Source organism: Lathamus discolor, chromosome 1, assembly GCF_037157495.1.
Source record: "Lathamus discolor isolate bLatDis1 chromosome 1, bLatDis1.hap1, whole genome shotgun sequence".
In the NCBI taxonomy this organism is placed as follows: domain Eukaryota; kingdom Metazoa; phylum Chordata; class Aves; order Psittaciformes; family Psittacidae; genus Lathamus; species Lathamus discolor.
This window is the reverse complement of record NC_088884.1, coordinates 97,849,408-97,869,264: the sequence shown is the minus strand read 5'-3', so window position 1 is coordinate 97,869,264 and position 19,857 is coordinate 97,849,408.

Sequence of the window (19,857 nt, the reverse complement as noted above, 5' to 3'; positions counted from 1 at the left end):
TGGTTTTGTGCCTTTTTTTTTCTTTTGATTGATGCAAATCTGAAACTGTGTTTACTCATATCAAAGTGGCTGTGTTTATCAGGTCATGTGAAGATAGCTCTTGGATAGATACAAATGCTGATGCAACCTTTGAAGTTTTTTTGAGGATGTAGCCACTAATGTAAGGATTTGGGTAGCCCCTTCTGATGCCCAGAGAAAGAAAAGGGTTTTTATTTCGTATTTCGTCTGTACCATATTTTTCAACATTGCTTTTAAAATGCAACTAGTTCCTTTCTTTCTAACTAAACTGATGAAAGAGAATATTGAATCTGTCAGGTAATAAATCAGCTTTTTGTTGTTGGATCAGTTGTTTGAATCACTGTTTGACCACATTATTGGTCACTGTCTTTATGCTGCCTCCCAAAGGCACCAAATGCAGAGCTGGACCTCCAATAGAGCTCCATCCAGGCAACAAATCTCTACAATAAGCCTGGGAAGAAGTCTGGGTGTCAGTGGCAACATTGCCTTACATGACATTGTGCACATGGGGGAAATGTTTCTCTGCAGATTAGAACCAAAAGCCCAGATGAACCTCTTTAAAAACTGAACTTCTTCAAGCAGTTATTGCAGCAGGTCGGAAATAAGTTTTGCTACCTGGGTTCTGCATGGAAATCTGGCCATCGTTTTCCAAGCTATCAATCTGAGTTCTTTCATGAATACCAAATTCATTTAAAAAAACTCAGATTCAATAAAACAATTTCTGTAGGGGAAGAAGCAGTGTTAGGAGAGTGACTGAAATATGGGTTTGCATTAAATTCCCTTTTTTGCCAGATGATAGGGATGCTTCAGAAGCACTACTGCAAGCATTTTAAAAATAAACCCCAGTCCTCCAGACATATATAAAATGTTTTTGCTCTAATAAAAGTTGGATAGCTGTGTGTGTGAGAGAGAGAATAAAACATTACTCGTTGAAGGAGCTCATAAGAGCAATGCTCTGTGTACCAACACTGAGCTGTCAGCCACCAGCTGCGGGGAAGGAGCAAGTCCTGTAATGGGAGAGTCGTGCTGCTGTAGTTCTGGGATGCCCCTCTGATATTCCTATCTCTCCTCCCAGCACTTTCAAAGCCAGCTTTTCAGGTGCTGACACCATGGAGAAATTTGGCTGGAGTGTTTTTTCCTGGAAATGGGAGGAATGAGCTACAGAGCATTAGCAGAAGCAGGCGCCTGGGAAAAGCCATTAACCTTCATGGAGAGGCAGCCCATGACCTACACAGCTTGATTCCCCATTCCAGGGGGAATGTTGTATTTAACGAGAGCCTGGGGAAAACAGCTGGCTTTTGAGAGCCCATCCAAAACCTACTATTTGTGACAAATACGAGCTATGTGAAGTTTGCAATAAAGTCTTTTATGCCAGGCTACAATAGACTGTATAAAAGAAATAGACCCCCAAACTGAACATATCAGTGCTGTCAGTGTTGTGTGCATTCCTGTGATTCTGTGTCCATAGGAGATAATTAATTGGACACGCTGGAGGGACAAGCACATCTTACAGAAGAAAAAAAAAAGTCTCATTTCCTAAGGGCACTTGCAAAAACTGGATTATTTCTTATTTTAGGTAGCTGGAGAAAAGAGGGAAGTTAACAGTAGGGAGACAGATCAAATTGAGGATCAGGGCAATACAGTCGCAGTCATCGTCAGCAAGAATGAATGGGCAGAGTTTTGTCGCCATGAATTTCAAGTCAAGGTGACTCAAAGAGGCAACTGCAGGCTTAAAAGCCTCTTAAAGAAGAATGCCAGAGAGACAGACCTATCTCTTCCAGCCAGAGAAAAGCGATGGCTGATGTATGAACCCTGAGGGCAGATACGATATTCCTTGGACAAGTTATATTGACTAGGACTGAGCTGCAACAGATCCAAGCTGTTGTGGCCTCCATCCGTAAGAATACAGTAACAACATTCATATAAACCTTTCAAGTTCTCTGACTTGTCTTCCCTATTTTTCTCCATATTTACGTTCAGGCAACAAATGCACGAGTTTGGGCAACTTCCACAGCAAGCCCTGATTCAGCCGTATGTGTGTGCCCCAAGACCTTCCAGCCACCAGATGGGACTGAAACAAGCAGGAAATTGAGACCCAGGAGTTTCTTTGTATTCTGTACAATCTAACAGTTATTTTATTTTTTATTAATAATGTAAATGGTTGAAAAGATCTATGTATATAAAAGTTGCTGAATTGGCTGAGAGCAAAGGTCCATGTAATCTAGTGTCCTGGTCCTGGCAGTGGCCTTTCTTCTGAGAACAAAAACTATCACAAAGAGAGAGAGACATAGCTTCTCCAGCTTGCTTCCCAGCAACCTGGGGGACAAAGGACTTTCTGAGCCAGTGACTGCATCTGGACTAGGGCGTTTAACAGCTGTGAGCAGCACATCCTCAAAAAATGTGCTCTCTCTCCTTTTGAGCCTATCTAGGAAGGAAGATAGCTAGGAAGGAAGGTAGCCATGTGTAGTTTAAAGAATAGCAGTTTGAGGTTTTGGGTTGTAATTTTTTTCCATTTTGTTTTCTTTAATTTTCTTGCGGGTCAGAACTAATCGTTAGAACAAATCACATATTTCCAAGGTTCATGAAAGGCAACAATGCTTTTGAACAAGCTGCGTAGCACATGCTGTTTTTTCCCGGGTTAAGGGAGAGCCACCTAACAGAGAGCTGTGCCATATACAAAGCTCTGTAACGAAATAACTGAGCATTGATGAGTTCCCACTGAAACATTAGCATCAAAATATTCCTCTTCAGACTCCTAAATGTTGTGCCAATTCATGAAATTCTTGTCCACATCAGGTCCCCCTGCCTGTGGCCACTTCATCTTGTGAAAGGTTCAGGCAAGAGATGAAGAAAGAAGAAACACCCAATAGGTGGACTTGAACCTTCAGCAGGTACTCACACAAATCAGATGACACATGGCCCAGGATATGCTGTTTGTCTATCAGGCACTCATCATGTTCCTTTGCAGCTGCTTCTGAAGTGGTACACAATAGCCTCTCTCTTCACTTGTGAAAGTGCACTGGCTAACCTGGGGGGTAAGTGTCCCTGCAACACTGTTTATTTGAAGTTTCTTCTGTCTTGCTTTCCTTCGCCATGAAAATTTATTCTGGTAAGGTTTGTGGCTCCCCAGCAATGTCTGTGCATCTAATAGAAATTTATTTCTTGATTTAGTTTCTTACTAATACATGGACAATGCATTTTTAATAGGTTTTTGCCAGTTGCATCTCCTTTTTCTGATACTATTATATCAATTAACAAATTGTGGTCCCCTGAGGGTCACTTGACATTCAAATGTATTCGAGAAATAGTTTTGAATTCTTTAGCCTACAATTGAGGAATTATATCCATAAACCAATTGTGATTCATTCAGACAGACACGCCATATTGTTTCTGTTCATCTAGGGCACCTATTCCAAACATTTCAATTCAAATGATAATGGAAAGGACACGCACAAAGGACTTCAGTTGCAATTATGTCTTTTAAGCAAGAAAAAAAATTATTGACATACAGCAACAGATTTTGGTTTTCTGTGTTTCGGAGCATCTGGTTTGGTATATTCTGAGTTTAATTTTCAGCCCTAAGAGGAACTTTCAGAGCCTTGAATTAGAAGCCGGGGACTCTATTTGGAGCAGTAAATTTATTCTTTTTACTCTCTTAACAGTGTGCATATCGCTTATTGTGTTCCAAAAGTGCTTCAGAACTTTTGCCTGCAAAGCCTGTAATTCAAGTCCATTACTAGAAGATTTTGTTCACAAAAAAAAAAAAAAAAAAAAGGCTTTAGCTTTATTGTTTGCACTCTGGATACAGTTTACATTCTTGTATTCTTGGCAATGTTAGGAACAGATCAGGAGCTATAACTCCAGAGACAGCTATCTGAAGCTTAGGCAGAGTTATGGATTTTACATTAACAGCCTATTTTGCAGAAATCCTTTACTTCTCATTAACAAAATTCAGGTCCGATGGGTATCATGATAGTGTTTCTCTCTTATTTATGTTTCTGTTGTTTCAAAAATTGATTGTAACTCCACTTTAGTTGGTTTTGTCATCTATTATAATATGCCATATTCAACATGCTTCTTTCAGACAATAATTCATGTTCAGAAGTTCTGGTCCAGGAAATATTATCTTTCTACAGTCCTGTCTGGTTTTCAGTAAGTTTATTTGTAGTAATTGGTAATGCTGAGAGTCCTCTCATTTGGTATCAAATGCATACCTGCATTTGGTCTCCTGTCATTTTACTGTCAGAAATCTTCAGTATCATTCCGCTTTCCTTGATAGTGTGTCTATATTGCAGTTATTAACAAAGCAGTTATTACCTTTCATAAATGTATTTATCGATAAAGTCCATTTTCTTAATGATATAGAGTTGGTCCTACAATTAAAAAGGAAGAACGATCCTGTTAAATATCATTTCATATTAAAAAAAAAAAAAAATAACCAAACAAACCCCAAAACACAAAAAAAACCCCAACCCCCCAAAAAAACAACCAAGCAAAAACTTCAAACTGTTAGGAAAGTCATGTTATTATGCTGTGCTATAATTTCATCCTTATTTTTCCCATAAATTGTTCTAAATTTACAGGAAATCTAAACCTTGGGATAAAAATATTTAGCCATCTTTCATCTCTGGCACTGAAAGTCTTCTGGATCCTTTAATCCCAGAGCATACGAAACTCCTTACTGAATATCTTTGTATAAAAACAATTTGTATCACTTCACAGATGGTATATTAGCCTCAGAAAGGGTTACAACAGAACTCTGTATCCCATACCCAATGGGGCAGAAATTGTTGCTACAGAGAGCACCTCTTAACATTACCAAAACTTTACATAGTCAAAAATCTTGTTTGTTTTTTATCTATATACTTTATTGTGTCTATTTTTTTTTCCCATGTCCTATAGCACAAGAAGATTCCTCTTGGCAATTCCTTTCGTTTTCTCTCTATATATTTTAGGAGTCAGACAGAGAAAGGTAAAGCTGTGCAAGGGCTGTCTCCTTTTTGAATACATTTATTTATGTGTATGTAGCTAAAAATCGGAAGGCAAGTGTTTTCTCTTGTCCCCTTTTTTTTTTTTCCTCCTTTAAATGGATCTACCTGCAGTAAACAAGTTATATTCCAGCTGCATGAACAGCCTTCCAGAAAAAAACTGAATCAGATTAAGAGCTAACTTCACAGCTGTGGTTGCTGGATCTTCAAAGGTGTATTTGATTCACTTGCCTCTAACCATCTGGAAACTAAGCATTTAGTCAGTGCAAGTGTTGAAGATCTCTAGTCACTGGAGAAAAACTGGTCCTTCCAGGAGGCAATACGAGCCATTCTGCTGTAAGCAGGATGAATTTCTATCTGCCTGCCTTCTGCTTTTAGTGGAGTTGCACTTTCTTGTATCTTCAATATATATTCTTCAGTATATATTCTTCAATATATATTCTTGGATATAAGGAGGAAATTCTTTCCTGTTAGGGTGGTGAGGCACTGGAATCGGTTGCCCAGGGAGGTTGTGAGTGCTCCATCCCTGGCAGTGTTCAAGGCCAGGTTGGATGAAGCCTTGGGTGGGATGGTTTAGTGTGAGGTGTCCCTGCCTATGCCAGGGGGGTTGGAACTAGATGATCTTGAGGTCCTTTCCAACCCTAACTATTCTATGATTCTATGATTCAATATTGTTGGACATTGCTGCCTTTTACACCAATACTCTGACACATCTCAGCTCACAGCCATTTGAGTATGGTGGGTTTTCTCATCACTCCGTCTGGAGTAGTCTGATTTTCCCCACTGACCGTGGAGCTATATAAGAACAAATACATTGAACTTCTGGGCAGTTGAAAATAGATGAGGTAAATCCCACTCTTTGAAGCAGTAATGTTAAACCCAACGAGATTATCCATCCAGCTAGCAGTACAGATGCCTGTGTGAACAGCCAGGATAACGTGCTGAGGGAGGAGAGCAACTCATTAGCTGGGGAGAATGAAGAGAAGGAGGTGCTTCCCTGGAAAAATGGCTTTATGCCTGTTGCTGCAGCATGACGTGACTTTTGCAGATTTCATAATCAAGGAGTTAAAGTAGTTTTTTCTTTCCTGTAGAAAATCTCAAAACTGAAAATTTAAGGCAAAAGGTGCCAAATACCCAGTGGTTAGCACCAGCCATGGGAGCCTCCAGTTCAGCTCTCCCCTCTTTTTCAGTGCTGCTGGGGACTCTCCATCCCTTCTCCTGAGGTTGTTCCACTTTACCCAACCTCACTATTTGGACACTGAAGGCAGGGGTAGCAATGAGGGCTGTGAGAGGAGTGCTCTTACACTCATGACAATAAATGATTTCACTCCCAGATTCTTTGTCTCAGGTACCATTCAGTGCAAAATGGTGCAGGTGATGAACTGATAGTTTGTTTTCTGAAACAAATAAGCACTTCAGAGAGAAATCCACTGGTTTGTGCAGAAGACAGCATTAAAAATATGCAATCAGTAAGGATAAGAGGAAAATCTACTGTTTGTATAGAAGAATGCTTTACAGCCCTAATCCATTACTAAAGGTTCCCATTCATCCTTGGCAATGAGATCAATTTGTGCTGAAAATTTAGTCCTATATGTGTGAATTGGAAGTGATCTTATTAGTGTTTTACTACATCAGGTCTGATAAACTCCCCTATCTATTTCAGTTAAGCTTCTATTGATCCACTTAGGAGATCAATTTGACTTTCATTATTTTTGGAGGGGCGATTTAATTTGTCTCAGACTGAAGTTATTAAAAAAATGTAATTTATCAAATTTTTTTGGGGGATGAGCATGAGCTATCTATCTCACGTGCACACACAGACACATGCAAAAGTACATATTTATGTAGCAGGGCTGCCTGTATGATGCTTTGAGTTTGTCCTCTTGCTTCTTCAGTTCCTGTTACTGTAGTTGGATCAGCCTTTAGTGGCTGAGCTGCAATATAGCTACATAAAGAAAAAGTTCATGGGTAACAGAGACTTTTCTAAGTTCATCTGCAATCAAAGCTGCATCTGCAAGTCAGAAAGGGCAGTAAAAGTGAAAGGTTTCATGTTTCAAAAAGAGGGTAGAGTGTGGCTGAAGAAGGCAACAGATAGGTGTGATGTCTAAACCCTGGATAAATGTCAACTGCAAATAAAGTCATTGCTTTGAGGAAGGAGGATGATTTCTATAAAAAAAATGATCAGAAGGATAGAATGCTTCTATAAGGAAAGGCTGAGAGAGCTGGAGTAGTTCAGCCTGGAGAAGAGAAAGCTCTGGGGAGACCTTTTAGTAAAACTGGAGCAGGTTGCCCAGAGGGATGGTGAATGCCGCATCCCTAGAAACAGTCAGGGTCAGGCTGGATGGAGTTCTGAGCAACCTGTTCTAGTTGAAGATGCCCCTGGTCTTTGCAGGGGGGGGCTGGAACTAGATGATCTTTAAAGGTACCTTCCAACTCAAGCTGTTCTATGATTCTATGATTTTTATCAGGTACATCAGGCAATGCCCATAAGTGGATTGGAACAGGGAGGGAAGGGTTGTGAGAAAAGCCCCTTTCTCTAAAGTGTTTTTTGGTCTACTGTACACCAGGGAAAACAGAAAATGCTCCTTGAAGTGAGCAATAAAGTCAAGACCCAAGACCTTGGCCTACATGAGGATTCATGTCTTGCAATTATATGGGATAAGTACTCCCCTCCCCATTTCCCATCAACAGTGCAGGGATCCAGGACTGTGCCTCTTGTGTCTGCCAATACCGGGCAAATTGTACAAGCAAAAGGCTACACTCATGGTGAATTTGAAACAGTTTTTTAGTACTGCCATGGTAACTAGGCATCACTGCACTTCATCCCTGAAGTGCATGAAGTTGAAATAGAAAATCACAAAAAGGTGTGAGAAAGGCCATAAGAAGTACCCCTGCTGCTTTATTTTTCTTTGTAGAGATGTCATAGACTGGTCCTGTTTATTTATAGCTGTGTTAACATAAATCCATCTTCAGTTTTTCAAAAGCTATTTTGCTATAAGACTACTCTGTGTCTTTACCATTGTTCACACTTCACAGTCAGATGAAGTTATTAGCAGAAGGCCTATAAATTCAAATTATTAAACTGAGTATCTCCCATTCGACTGAAACAAACTCAGGGTAATAAACTGAAAACATATAAAACCTTTCCAAATTGAGAGATAGACCTCTTGAACAGAGAACTGAAAACTCTGAGTCATCTAGCAAAGACAACTGGCACTATGCATGCACTGTCTCGCCTTGTGAAGTAAAAAACTGTGAACATATTTGTCATGGCTTCCTCTGAGGCAAAAGAAGACTGGTGGTGAATCTGATCTGATGTACAAGACTCTCAAAAATTTCTAAGTGACTTGGGAAGTCAGTGTGCTCCCTGTGGGCAGATCTCTACATTTATGTGGATGCAAGTATCCAGCCTGCACAATTAGGCTGAGTTAATATCATTGTCCTGTTTCTAAGAGACAGCAGATGTTACAGTCTTGCAACCTGTCTTCTCATCAGAGGGAAGTTGGGGATATAAAGGCCAGAGTTTCCTTGTGAAACAAACTTGTTTATGTCCACAACCTCTGCTGCAAAACTTGTAAAACAGCATACGGAAACCTCCTTTTTCAGAACCTGATGCTGAAGCTACTTATTCACCTCAGTAGCTGTCAATAGATGAAGACGCTAAGTCAGAGCATGCAATATCTTGCTTTTCCAACACCCCTCAGTCCACTTGGAGAGACCCTTCGTAGCAGACCCAAGCACAGTCAGTACTCCTGCAAGGAGCAGATATTGATTCACAGAGGAGCAGAAGACCCTCTAGTGTGGGACCTAGCAATGCCTGTTTGTAAGGCCCTGCAAAATGATGCTTGAATGAGCCTCTGTTGTTGAAAGGTCCTGATGTTTAGAGCTCTTTAAAACATGGCATTAAGCTTGCCTTCCTTTATGAAATATTGCCCTTTATAGTGCAAACTTTTGTGAAACTCCTAATCTCAGAAAAAAACTTTCAAATCTAAGCACTGGGATACATCATTACCAGTTACTCATCCTTTCTTTAGATTGCAATACTAGTAATAGTAATTATCATTACCACTCCGTATATTTTCTTTCTGGGAGTATGGTAATTTCTGCACCATGTGTGTGCTATTCAGGCAGCTCCTTTTACAATACTTACTCAGATTGCTGATAAGTGTGCAATTTGCAAATGCGGTCCCCAGCTGAGTAGTCCATTCCTGGTTTGCAAACTACTTCTGGCACCTATAAATAGGTATGTGCTTAAGTGCTTTTCCAGGTGTGACTTTAACACAGTGTTGGACAGTGTGGGCCTAGTAGAAGGCAAAACATCTTAATATACTTTACAGTAAGCCACTATTTATCTCTTCTGTGTGTAACTTTTTTTCTGAGGGCTGAATTTTTGTTTAACATAAGAGACAAACCACGCTAAGCAAACGAATAGTGTTTCCATCTTGCACTCCTGCTCCACTTAAACTTTGCAAAATTGGCTTTTTGGTTATCAAAACATGCACAGATTAGGAAAAGGAAAGGGAAGAAAGAACTGTTGTAGGACTATGTAAAGATAAGTCCCACAGCTGCTATGAAAGAAGAGGTCTCTTGTTGGAATGTCAAATAAAAAAAAAAAAAGAAAAAAAAAGAAAATCAATGGAATCAATTCTAAAAACCATCTGGTCCCTGTATGGGAGGAATTAGTGTGTAAATGCAACTATGCCCCTCAACCTTTCATCCCTGGGAAAGGTGAAATTTTAAGCCGTGATATCCTCCATTACCCATCTCATTAGTCATCTTACTATTAGAATTAGTATTGCTAGGCTAGATGCCTGCATTTCAGCTTTTAACCTACCCCCAGTGAACAGGGAGTGGAATTAATCAGCTGTCTCATGGCTGGCTGTCCCTCTGTGAAATGTCATCAAAAAACACATTTTGTGAGAGGGGGAAAGATGTTGCTCTGGAAGACTTGCTTCAATGTCAGAGCATTTTATAAATGTGCCTCAGAAACTGGACATTTCCCTAGTTATGTTCATGAAATAATTTACAGTCTCAAAGGACAGAGAAATTCAGGTCAGGATTAAAATTGCTCTGTTTTCCTACGTTTCTCTGCACCTCTGCCTGTTGATTTACACATTGCTCCATTTCATCATAGGGGTCTTAAATTTGCAGAGAGGAAAAAATGGGTTGGAAGGGACCTGTACAACTTGTTTGGTCCAGCCTCCTTATCTAAGATGGGCAGCTTCTACACTGGACTAGGCTGTTCAGGGCCATGCCCAGTGGAGTTTTGCATGCCTCTAAGGATGCAGATGGCGCAGCCTTTCTGGACAGTCTGCTCCAGTGTTAGACCAGCCTTGTGGGAAACTGCTCCTTGGCTCGTCTGGTGTCCTTTGCCTCTTGTCCTTTCACTGTAATTCATCCAGGAAGCATCTGGTTCTTCCATAAATCCTGTTACTGAACAACTGAGGACTTTACACTGAGTGTCTCCCTTGGCATCTTCTCACAGATCCCAAGCCAGTTTCATGGCCCTTTGCTGGACTTGCTCCAGTATGTCCATGTCCCGATGGTATCAGGGAGCCCAAAACAGGGAATGCTACTCCAAACATGGTCTCAGAAGTGCTAAAAAGAGGAGCATAATAATTTTATTGACTTGCTGACTCCAGTCTTACCAGTTCAGCCCAGCTTGTGGTCAACCTTCAACACTATAAGATCATGGCGAAAAGGAGTGAATATTTAAGAGATAAATTAAATTGGAACTACTAGTGAGGAATAAGCATAATGCTGAACAAAGGAATGGTTTCCAGTACAACATCCTGGTTTCAGTTGTCTGCAATTGTTTGAAGCTTCTGCTTTAGGCAGAAACCTTGGAATAGTCATAAAGATTCACTTTAGACACTAATTATAGACTTCTACACTTAATGTGTAGAAGTGGGGCTCAGAACAAGCAAGCAACCCCACCTACAGAGCCTGAGATATGATACAGAAGGGACATTTGCAACCTTGGAGCTGAATCAGTGCCTTTGGGCTCAGTTCTTCATTATATTTACAGACAAAACAAAGATAACCTCTCACTGTGAAGTTAAATGCAAGATTCAGCATACCCATCCACACCTTCAGATATTATATGCGAAACTGGGCATCTGTTTTCTTCAAAATGTGCGTTTTGATTCTCAGTCTTTCCTCCAAGGCACTGCAGTGTTTCCTTCAAGGTGCTATAGTCCTTTCTTCTTCAGGGCAGATATTCATCAGCCAAGGGAAATTTAGCCTTAAATCAGGTATCTTCAGATATTCTTCTGTCTTACAAGTCTAACTTTACAAATGACATTTTAAGAGGAAAAACAGAGAGAAGGAAGGGACAGGATGCATTTAACATTTGAAATGTAGACTTCAAACTTCTGGTTCTCCTAAGGAAGAAAAAGTGTATATTTTATTACCAGTTTTGAAATTTATGGCATTGAAATAAAGAGCTAGCTAGAGGCTGACTCAGCACAGTGTACTTTCTGGCAGGAGAATGCCTAAGTTATTTTTGAGGGGGAGAGCATGTCATCTAAATTAATGTAGAGGAATTGCCTCATAAGTCATCTCTACAGTTGTGCTGCACTACACTAGTGGGAAGACCAGAGTTCAATGCTATTCTCATTTTGCAGATGTAATAGCGATTCATCTGGTTTGGATCTTCATGTCATTTTACACAGGCTAGTTGTAATGATACTCGGATGAGGCAGAGGAGCACACTATCTGGACCATTAAACCTACTATTAAATCTAAGCTAACTCTTCAAGGAGTATACTTCCTGTACTGTAAGGCTGCATAGTGCTGATGACTCCAGTGAAAAATTCGAAAGACAGTGTATTTCACCAAAAAAGAAAGAAATACAAGAAACACTTAAGATCGGGCAACACTGCATCATTATTACCGCATTTTTCCGCTACCTGTAAGGAAACCAAAGCAATTACATGTTAAAGCATATACTTACCCCAAGTGTTGCATTGTGTAGACCTGCATATCAAATTTACTATGAGCTCTCTGAAGAAGTCAATATTTGAAAACAGAGGTAGTGGAAAGCAGAGATTTCTTTTCAGTTTTGAGATACTCAGAAGCCCTGGGGCTTTGGATACTTTTACTTAAAAAAAAAAAAAAGAAAAAGGGGGTGTGTGGGGGGGGGGTGGTTGAAAAAATATGTATATGAAAGTTCCAATGAAAACTGGGGAAAACTTTGGGAAATATCCCTCCTTGAGTAGTTCATAGAGCCCCTTACCTGTGCCAGCCTGCAAATGGGATCTGCTCCTGGGCCATGAGTCATGGAATAACTGCTGGGCTCTCAATAGAAAAGATGCTTCCAGTACAGACCTGGACAGTTTCTGAGGATTGCTTCACCTGGATGGAAACTAGTCATACTTCTCATGGCTCCTGTCACCAAAATCAGCATGTTTGTATTTAGTATTTTGTGCTTGAGAAACCTGATGCGTTTCAATAAAAACTTATTTTGATGGAAATTTTCTGGCTTGCTTTATATGAGGTATTCTCTTGGACAAGCTTTGGTATTTATTAAGACAATTCTCTGGTCTGGCTTTGCTCCAGCAAGGCATGGCCTTATTCCAAAACGCTGCTAATGATAGTGCAAGAGTGACACGTACCAGTCTGCTCATTATTGTGCAGAGGAAGCAAACTCCACAAAATAGTCTATTTAACACTAGGAAAAATGTAAACCTGACAGGGTTTAGAAGTGGACTAAATATACTTAGGCACTGGCAACGGTAAGAAGCATTATGTAATCACACATTCATGCTTTTATTGAGTACAAAATTCATTTGGGAAGAAAAGTGGAGAATACTTCACTCATAAGAGGCATTGCTGGTAAGGAGATAGCTGATTTCTCTAGAGGGCTGCTTGATGAGGGATTGGTATTTTGTTCCCTGAGCTTTTTTTTAGTTTTTTAGAATAGAAACTCTTCCTGTTACAAATTATAACCTTCCTTTCCTAAGCAAACGTTTCATTCTTTCTGATAGCTATTCAAGGTTTTAGAGCTTTGTGACAACACTTTGAAAACTAAGGAAATGCCCTTTAGCTCCCAGCATATCTATTTTGAAATTCATCCCTTGCACTGTTTGTATGCTGACTGTAACACTACCAAAACAGAATTGAGGTGCTGATGACACGCTTGAGCAAAAAGGAAATTGCATAACCCAGGACACTCCGTAAAGCCCTGAAAATGACTGAAGTGTACCAGAGAAAGCAAAAAGCTGTAGCTCTCTTTTCGAAATGGCTTGCTTCTGAGGCTGCTTTTCTCAAAGGATTGAGCTGCCAGAAGAACAGTAAGGGCCTTGTTATGAGTCAAAGAAAACTTCTCTACAGTGTCTCCAGAAATTGGATTAATTTCTGTGTGCTGTTTCGTTGGATGGTCTCATAACAAGAGTTTGAAAATGGTACTTAAATACTGTAGGAAGTGCAGAGAAGGGCAAAAAAGTGTACTGTGGTGAATTAAATGAGTATGTTATGTATGAAAAGAGGCTTGAAAAGTACGGTATCTCTAGGCCTAGAAAGAAGGTGACAGAAGGAGATCTAATTGCGTTATATAGTCCCTAAGGAGGTTCATGTAATAATGTATGACAGAATGTGTTCACACTTGAAGGGAACAGATAAGCAATCCATAGACCTTGTTTGAAAGGAAGGAATGAAAAGTTCAGAATAACCATGAAATCCCAATTATTTTTCTAAGAAGGCTCTTGACAGCATAACACTAGGCTAACAAATGAATTAATTTTACCAGAGGGGAAAAAAAAAAAGACACATATATCCACACATACAGGTATATTTCAAGGATCAGATGTATTATATCACCAGAGATGAAAAACATCTGTTAATCACTCATAAATAATGCACAAGCATAGGTATTTCTGCCTACTTTTTGTCTACAGTTTTTCACTTCTATTGTGCATCGGAGTGTCTTTCCTTCTTTCCTTTCTTTAATTTTCTTAAGCAAGGAAAAGGGCATAGGAGATGACTCTTTCCACATGACAAAAGTTTTCATGAATTGATGCTATGTAAGCCCCTCTTCTGTTCTGGTGCCTTGGAAATGCTGCTGGACTGCAAGAGAGAGGTGGCCCTTTCTGCTTCCGGGGAGATGAACTATGTCCCCCAGAAGTCTTCAGCAGAAGGTTCCCCATTGCCTTGAGCAGGAAGGGAGACCTTCTGGTCAGTGGTGAAAGTCTTTATAACAAAAGACCATACCTGTACTGTTCTTCCAGCACTACCAGGTGAAGGCCAGTGTCCAGGGATTCCCTGGATGGGGAAGTTTAGAAGGAGAAACCAGATCTGTCCTTTTGGAGCCAGTCCCTCTTAATGGAGACAGATATCAGCTTGGCTTTAATAGCACGTTTGCCTTAGAGTAAAGATTAAGGGCCTCAGGACTGGTGGAGGTTTTTGTTATGTGCATTTTGTTTATTGTGACCAAGAGGGGAAAAAAACCCTGAACAACAAAGCAAATTTGGCAAACATGTTATGTGGAAGAGAGCAGCAGAGTCAAGACAGTTCATGACAGTGGGTCACATCACTGCAAACCACACACTTTTTTCAAAGTGTAGACAAATTACTAATGTAATTATGTTCAGCTGCAACAATGACAGCTATGCTTACAGAAGAGATAACAATGATTGCTGCAGGCAAAGCAGTAATACAGTGGAGATTTTTGCACTGTGAGATTACCCTGACTTTGTACATACAGATGTATCCCTCAGTGTCCAGCTGAGACCTTGTGACCCACCAGTACAGTGTGCTTCAGGCAAACCAATTGCTGTAGCCAGAGGCACATAAGGGGTGACTGCACTTTCTGTTGCTTTTGCCTGCATTTGCTTTCCATCTTAAATCACATTGTAAACATAAACCGTGTGAGCCTGCATACTACAGCTGTGACACCTGCCCCTCTACAGAGCACAGCAAAGCTCCTCAGCAGACTTCAGCCACCCCGGCTCTGCTATGAGGATGCGCTTGCTCAGCTGCTCTGGTGGCCAGGCGCCAGTATCTCAGACCTCTCACTGCTTGTGAGACTTGTACTTCAGCAATGCTTCTCATCAAGAATCTAAACATACTCAGCTGGTTTGTGTAAGGTAGTTCTCACCAGCCTTCTCTGAGGGCTTCTCAGTATAGGAAAGGTAGAATAACAATACAACTGGAAAACACTGCTATTTTTCCTTGAATGTTTTCCTAGGTTATTTTAAGATGACATCTGTGGCACAGTGAGTCAGTTTACACAGCCCTCCAGCCTCCCAAAGTGATAGGAATCCACCAGTCCACACTCAGATTTTTCTCCTGTGCTGCAAATACGGACATGTAAATATGGACAATAAGGAGATATGTGGGAAGAAGAAGAGGGAAAGATTGCTCACGTGGTTATTTGGATATCTCATATGTTGTGGTCACACACCCGTTATGAGAATTCTGTATATTGATCACATTTAGCAAAATCAAGCTGTTTGTGAGAAAAGTGTCTGTGTTAGAGAGTTTTTTCCAATGTTATAAGTTTATATTTTCTGAACTATGAAAGCACTTTGAAATACCTTGAATCTACAGCTGAATTTTCTGTACTAACGGGCAATGTATTTTTTTTTCTCTTTAAGAGGTTTAAATGGTCCAAACGGTAGAAATGACCTTGTCAGAACAACTATTTGCTCCTGAATATCTTGAGAAATGCACAGAGTATGCTGTTAACTGTTAAATCTGGGAAGCTCAGAACCTGTTGACTGTGAATCATAGAGGATCACTCTTCCTGTACTTCCAGGTTGTATAGTACCAGCAGGCAGGAAATTAGCTTTCCGTCACAAAGCTTTAAACATCACTTTGAACTATATATCAAAAGAAACCATATATCATCTGTCACTGGTGTTCCTTTTCCATGGAGTAGACTCCCATTGACTCAGAACTGTCACTGCTGAACTTTCCTGCACTAAATGAAGATGAACTCAGTGCCTGGCGAGCAGTCCACTGATGGGGCTTGAAGGATGGCACAGGAACCACATGGTAGGTGGGTAGCTGCCAGGTTGCACACTTGGCAGAACTGGAAACTTTCTAGGGGACTTTTAATATTCTTTTGGTATTAAATCTGAGCTGATGCACTGATTGGTGGTGGTTGGAAATGCAATGATTACCCTGAGTAACAAAAAGAAGGGACTCATTCATACTCTGAAGACACAATTCCCACATGCATAGCTGTGTTTTATCTCCAATTACATGTCCCTGGAGGTGAAAACCATCCCTGTTTAGATGCTGAAATCTTCAGATATTGTCCTGTTGGAAAAGTGTGAGATAACTGAATTGTCTGAGCATGTGCAGAGTAGAAGCACAACAAAAGCAAGGGTGTTTTTCACAATTTTTTGGGGAGGGTGAGTTGTATTCATGGCACCAATCTTACGCCTTTATGTTTGTTCTTTGCACAATAGAGATCTCCACTATCTCAAGCAGAAACTTGGCATGGGAAAGGTCAGCAAGATACCTAGAAATGAAGATAAGAGTGCCTGTTTGTCATGTCAATACCCAGGTCCCTGCATGTGCCTGCTCTGACAGGACTCTCTCTATTGCAGTGCCCCTGGTTGCATTGCGAGAGCCCAATGTAGACGATGACTTCCAGATGTTCTGGTGGATGGAGTAACCGCTGGGGGGGTGTAGCGTGTTGGATGGCTAATGTCACTCCCAGCATGGGAGCAGGCTGTCTGTCTTGAGTACTGGATTGTTCCTGGGACCTGTGATGGCCATAAGAATGAGCAGAAAGAAACCCGGAAAGGCCACAGCCCGGTATCCATCATAGCCTCCATCCTACAGGCAGCTACATCCTCCTGCCCGCTCTCTGCCCTTAATTCCCCCTTGGGTCCCTGAGCCAGAATGCACTAGCTCCTTCATGTATTTTTATATGACAGCATAGTTGGAAAACACACTAGCACGTACGTTTGAAACCCAGATAACAGAAAGCCAGATCATGCTGGGAAGAAGTCCCATTCAATATATTTTCAAATGAGTCATGCTGCTTTAAGGTTCCATTACTCAAAGTCACATGATACAAAAAAATGTACAGAATATTTAATTCTAATTTAGTAGAAACAGTTTTGATTTGATGTAGGCTGCAACTGTCTACTGAAAAAAAAATTTATAGACCTTAATTGTAAAAAGGAGAGGAGCCTTTTTCTTCAAAGAGCCCATCAGCAAGCTGTCTTTCCTGTTTTGTCAGTAAGCAAAGCTGAGAGCAAACAACAGATGGGTATGTCCCTTAGCGCCAGCAATGAATGTTCATGAAATACAGCACAATCTCCCTTCAGTGTGTTATGTTTTTTAACAGTATTAGTAGGTGTGGAGCAGGATGAACAACGAGCTCAGATCAAAGCTCCTTTTTTTTTGTGCTGAGAAGATGGCAGCACCTGGCATTTGGGCAATGAGTATTATTTTGCTGTGATTGTTGAAGCAAAGACAAACAGCTTCGGCAGACATGTGGAATGGATTTTAGGGGGCGAGAGGAGTATGAGGAAAGGTTTTAGGTCTGGATTCAGATCCTAAAAAGGGAACAAAAATTCCATTTTTTTTTTTTATATACTGCCATGTCAATAGGCAAATGAGCCTGTTCTAGTCATGGAAAAACCTAAGATTAGATTCTCAAGTGGGTTTAATGCCACAATATGAAAATTGCAGGACCAGGGCAGGGTCAGAGGGAGAGGCAGTTTGCATTGCTCAGATAGCTGGATGGAGTACTGGAGGGACCATGGCCATGTTAGATCAACAACCCTCCTGGGCACACAGTCCAGCCCTATCGATAGATGCAGTACTAACATAGACGGGGCCTTTCTGATATTCCTGCTCACCTAAATACATCTACCAACTTTGTAGATATATCTTAAAGGCTAAGACTTGGGTTTGTAAAAGCCTGCACATTGAGTGGGGAGCTGCTTAGCCTGACCAGCAGAAAGGAAAAGAAGGGTTTAGATGCCCTTCTCAGCAATGAGGGATGGAAAGGTCTCTCTGTGTTCAGGGTGCACAGCCATGAAGGCTGGCTAGGAGGTGTGTGTGAAGGCTGGCCAATGTCTCGCCCTCCAAACAAGCAAGTGAACAGAAAAGTCCAGTGAATGGTGGGTTTGGAACCCAGTCGCTCCAAGCTGTCTGAGAGCTTGAGGGGATTTTGGTTTCTAACACTACCTCGAGAAAGAGAGATGCTAACTCCCTCTCAGCATAGTGCTGGGTTCCTCATTGATTTAATATTGAATCAGTCTTCACAAGAGGAGACACTTCAGCAGGAGAAATTCAGCATGTCCATAGGTGGTGAGGGAAATGCCTGCTGGTGAATGCCCCAGGACATTTGCTATGGCACAGATGCTGAGTAGGTGTGTGTCCGCCCAGCCTGCCATAGTTCTGTGGGCTAAAGCAGATTATAGCTCAGTATTTGTAGCATCTAAATTCCAGGCGAAGGCACTTTCAGTACCAGATGGAGAGTTAAGTCTCATCTGGAACATCTATTTCTTACTTTTCAGTTACAAAATGTACCACTGTTTTGCATACGTTCACTATCTGTTAGTTTATGCTTAGCTACTCAGCTGTTATTCTGGCTGTATTTTATAGAAAATGTCGGAGGGCCAGATGGTTAAACGGTGGAAATCAACCAATTCTCCTAACATCAACTGATTTTCGTAAGCAGGGATTCTGGGTCCTTTGAGTTAACATGCCTGTGTTCACACACCTGGCTTGGTTTAATAGAAAAGTAATGTGATATATTTGCAAACAAATGGAAACATGCAAATTGTAGTGGTGCTTCAATTGTAATAGTTTAGACCTGGACTGCTAAATAAGTTTTAGAACCATGCGACTTAGTCTGGCCTGCTATTCACGTTATCATACAGTTTATAAGTGAAGTTGTGCTGGTTTCACCATTATCAGAGCTTCCCAAATATTTCATGACTGTGCAGTGATGGTAGTTCGGATGTGAGCTGAGTTGAACATTGTTTAAAACTTGGAGTACTATATCTGAAAAAAAAAAAAAAGGAGTTTGGATGAGGTGATGTGAATTCAGATTAAACTCAACTTCAGACACAATTTCACTTGGGTCAGAGCCCTTATGTGCTAAGGAGCAATAAAGTTAAAGGATGTCACACTCTTTCAGAGTAGAGTTGAAGGAATATTTTACATAAAACTATATGAAATCAAACCAAAACTCTGTGAAATCAAAAGCACAGGCTTTTTAGCACTTGTGTAATGGAAAAAAAAAATTGATGGAGCTCATGCACTCATAAAATGTAAACAAGATGATGTATTTCTAAAATTGAGATGGCGTCAGGTTTTGAATCAGAACGTTGTAAAGAAGACATTGTGGAAGTAACGAAATAACCCCCAAGCCCTCAAAGTAAGTATCAGTACCATAAGATCTAAATATAAGTTGCATATATTATTCTAGACAGAAAATACTGCTCTGGGAAATAAACATGGGATGCTTCAGTGACAATATTCAAATACAGAAATGACTAAAAAACCGCAACACAAAACCAAGCAAAACAAACCAAAAACAAGCAAGCAAGCAAGCAAGCAAGCAAGCAAACAAACAAACAAACAAAACAGCCAGAAAAAGATGGGACAACAGCAGAAAAGATGCAAAAAGATTTTGGGAATTTCATAAGCAGGGAGGCACAAATATGGCCTTTGTTTTTGCAGTGGTTTTTGCAGTTACATTGTTAAATGCATATCAGAACAGTTGTAAAATTCCTGCACATATGTAGAACTGGGTTCCTTGGAATATTTATCATGCTGTCAGGGAGAAATCTTTCCAATGTTATTTAGCAGCTATTTGATTTTATCTTTTTTTTTCGTTCATTCAAAGGCATATTAACTTCTTGTGCACGTGTACCAA